Source organism: Borostomias antarcticus, assembly GCF_949987555.1.
Source record: "Borostomias antarcticus genome assembly, chromosome: 29".
Taxonomy (NCBI): domain Eukaryota; kingdom Metazoa; phylum Chordata; class Actinopteri; order Stomiiformes; family Stomiidae; genus Borostomias; species Borostomias antarcticus.
The window spans coordinates 5,223,700-5,227,278 of record NC_140262.1 but is presented as its reverse complement, the minus strand read 5'-3'; the positions used below and the strand labels follow the sequence as shown (position 1 = coordinate 5,227,278).

Genomic DNA, 3,579 nt, shown 5'->3' with positions numbered 1-3,579 from the left:
GGCATGAGCACAACAAACTGTGTTCATATTGACCAGACTGGCTTAAGCATCCTCATGGCTTATCATGTATAACACCAATTATGCGCGTGGCCTTCCTTCCATCGCACTCTCAGTCCCCAGTGAAACCCGCCAGAGCTTGACCCACACTACGAACGCAACGGCTCTAAATAAAGATCGCTGTTGCTATGTTACCATCGTGGACGCTGTCATTTGCCTTTTTTCCCCAACCCAGTTTCCCAGCCAGCTGGGCGTGCTTCTGTCAGAATCAGATGTGTGAATTAGACAATCATGACATGTGGAGCGGTCACTAGAGAGCACATTTGATCACCATCATCACCCAACAACACGCCTGGGGATCCCGGGCAGATGGGCTGGATCAGTACGGACATGTTCTGCATACGATGCCTCTGACTTTCCTCTGAGAGGTGTCAGAAAGGACAATTATTTCCCAAGCAGGACTGGAGGCAAAAATGGCGCAAGGAACAGTGACAATGAAACACAGGAACATCTGTAGAAAAAAAAATCTGTTTTTGACGTGCGGCAGTTACACATTTTATTAATAATGTTGTACAACCTTATCTACATTAAGCAGAAAACTATAAACTAAATAGGAGCATCTCAATGGGTAATGACACTTTACAAGGGCATATGAGATACTGTATAGTGCAAATAGCATGACTTCTTTAACAGCAGTTAATTTTGACAACTAACTTTCCAAACATTGTTCACTTTTTTAAAGTCTGTGTATGTGTATGTGTGTGTGTGTGTGCGCGCGCATGTATAAGCATACAAGTTGTTGTCGACTGCTTCTCAATGACTTTTGAGGATATACTAAATGAAATGCGAGCGCTGAAGTACAATATACACAATAGTCTCTGAGTTCAGGGTCCATTTGTACACACAGATTGTCCAAGAGTTTGTATGGAGCAGTCGTCTGAGATCTCACAGACTCCATTCCAGTCATCCGGGCTCCAGCTCTGTCAAGACCTTCACATCAGCGTGCTCTGGCCCCTGGCACTTCTACAGAGAGAGTAGGATGAACGTATTAATACATCAGCAGCAATTATACACTGTTTTCAAACCCCCTCTGTACATTTCCTGAACTATAAAGACAATATGTGACGCGTGTCATGATCTGTTGAGTATCTACACCCCCTCATAATAACGTGAGTCACTGTTCTCATTTCGTTTCAATAGTTATTCACATGTCAGAACATAAGAGGGATGTCTTTTCAGATGTATTGTTATTCCAGTACAATTCCGCCTCTCCGAGAGACAGCGGCAGAAACCCTAGTTTCCAGAAGTATAGGACATTTTAAATCCATTTAAAACACAAATAATGTATTATATTACTGAATTCTGTTAATTTTCTCTATATATCTCTCTCTCTCTATATATATATATATATAGCCTGTCTTGTTCTGTATATATTCCTTGTGCAAAACTGTACTCCGGAAAATCACTACAGTATCTCGGGGGGGGGGGGGGGGGGGGGGGTTGGTATGTATTGCTGTATGGATTTGATTCCACAGCCCCAGTGTCCTGTACAGTGTAGGTTTCTGCTCTACAGCTAAACCAGGAGACGCTGGAGGAACCCCTGCTGTGTCCCTAAGCCCCTGCTGTGTCCCTAAGCCCCTCCCCAGAGACAAGGTCAGGAGCACTTTGAGAGCTGCAGAGAATTGATTGGAGAGCGGAGGAATGAGAGAGAGAGAGAGAGAGAGAGAGAGGGGGGGGGGAGAGAGAGAGAGAGGGGGAGAGAGAGATAGGGGGAGAGAGAAAGAGAGAGGGGGGGAGAGAGAGAGGGGGGGGGAGAGAGAGAGAAAGAGAGGGGGAGAGAGAGAAGAGAGAGAAAGAGAGGAGAGAGAGAGAGAGAGGAGAGAGAGAGAGGGAGAGAGAGAGAGAGAGAGAAAGAGAGGAGAGAGAGAGAGAGGGAGAGAGAGAAAGAGAGGAGAGAGAGAGAGAGGAGGGGAAAGAGAGAGAGAGAGAGAGAGAGGAGTACTGGATGTTCTGTGTGGAGGTGGGGGGGGGCGGAGTAATGAAAGCGTTAAGGACAGGGAGGGAGAGCAGCTCCGTCCCCGTCCCCCCCCGCTGCACCACTGACCCGGACACGGAGGTCAAATGTCCTCTACGCTGCTCCGGCACCGACCCAACACTCCGCACACGCACGGCGCGTCCCGGCGGACTCCAGGAGCGGCGCCAGGCGCTGCTGTTCCTGTCAGCGACGCTGTGACGGATACGCAGCAAGGCATGCTGGGAGCCACGGGGGACGCTGCCGGGAAGAGCTGACTCAGCACTCGCTGTGAAGAGAGATCTCTACTTAACTGCCTTTAACCGCCACGGGTTTAATAACTGCCATGCGATGCGTCTCGGCCTCACAAGCTGTTCTATCTACAATGTGTCGTTCTAACGTTGTACCGATGTGGTGTAGACGTTGAGGGAACGCGTGTTGGGTGACAGTGACACGGGTATTTTTCGGCCTGGCCGGCCGCCACCAGCCCCGTCACGACGGACGACACGCAACACAAACACGAGCCGGGGACTGAATCAATATGTCAGTCTGCCCTTCTTTAATTGGAAGGGTCCCTTTGTGTCCCTTATTTGCCGTGACGGTGGACGGTGACTCTATCGTGACTCTATCACAGAGAAATGATCATGATTGTGGTTTATCACAAATCGAGCAGGGCTCCATCGATCCCTTACCTCTCCAGCTTCCGGCCTGTTGAGGCGCCATTTCTGGCCGGCGGGTCCAATCTACAGCTCTTCAGTCCTGACCGCTCCTGACCGCTCCTGACCACAGTTCTCAATGATAGTCTTCATCAGCCTGGGCCATTCAGCTAAACTCAGCTGTTTTTAATACTGCTGTTTCGCCACTTTTTGACACGGGTGCAAACGACAGAGAGATGCATACAAATTCCATCCAGTTCGCTTGTGCTACAGCTACTGACACAGCTATTGGCACTTTATCAACAGGCTGCTGCTGTTAGCTGCAAGAGCGATATTATTACTATTTACATGAAAACCAAAGAAAATTAGAAGGTGTGCGTTTAAATTGGGAGTTAAATGGATCATTAGTCCAACCGTCAGCTGCTGTCCACTTCAGTGGGACACGTTCTTCAAGCTTTCTCATATTTATTATATTTTACGGCACTTACAGACCCACTGTCTGTGTGTCAACACTGTAGTTCCCCGAGTCTGTCAATTTGTCATCAGCCATCAGTCCCTTTTGGTCATGGTGACGTTGTGACTCATTCCAAGTCTCTTCCCATATTGCATCACAGCGCTCAAAGTGTCAGCTGACCAGGACAGAACTGAAAGTGAATTTCATCTTCCTTATAATAGGGTTATGCACTGAGGTAGCATCGTCGCTTGTCTACGTCTGAGAGAAGTCCTTCAGAGAATCCGTACGGCATATTTATGTCCAAACGTGTCTATATAAGTTACAGTTTCTCTTTGTGATGTTGTGAAGTCCAGTGTTGAGTGAAATATCCAGGCCATAGTCCTGGGGGTGCTGCACATCAGGGGGGTGATGGGTAATACTACCACAGGTAGTTGGACTCTGGGTAAACAGCAGCTTTATAA

The 3,579-nt window shown here is 48.1% G+C and overlaps 1 protein-coding gene across 2 annotated transcripts in view; it reads right to left on the bottom strand.

The window, feature by feature from the left end:
- Positions 1 to 548: 548 nt before the first annotated feature.
- Positions 549 to 3,579, bottom strand: part of sema4gb (sema domain, immunoglobulin domain (Ig), transmembrane domain (TM) and short cytoplasmic domain, (semaphorin) 4Gb) — a 27,315-nt gene continuing 24,284 nt past the window's right edge. The window contains exons 15-16 of one of the 2 annotated variants that reach the window (XR_014631073.1): positions 2,701 to 3,579; positions 549 to 1,020 (exon numbers count right to left, since the gene is read on the bottom strand). The exon at positions 2,701 to 3,579 is cut by the window's right edge and continues 1,056 nt beyond it. The gene's annotated coding sequence lies outside the window, so the exon portion shown is untranslated. Of the gene's footprint in view, positions 1,021 to 2,632 lie in introns of those variants that run through there. The other variant, XM_084459662.1, reaches the window with a different exon arrangement.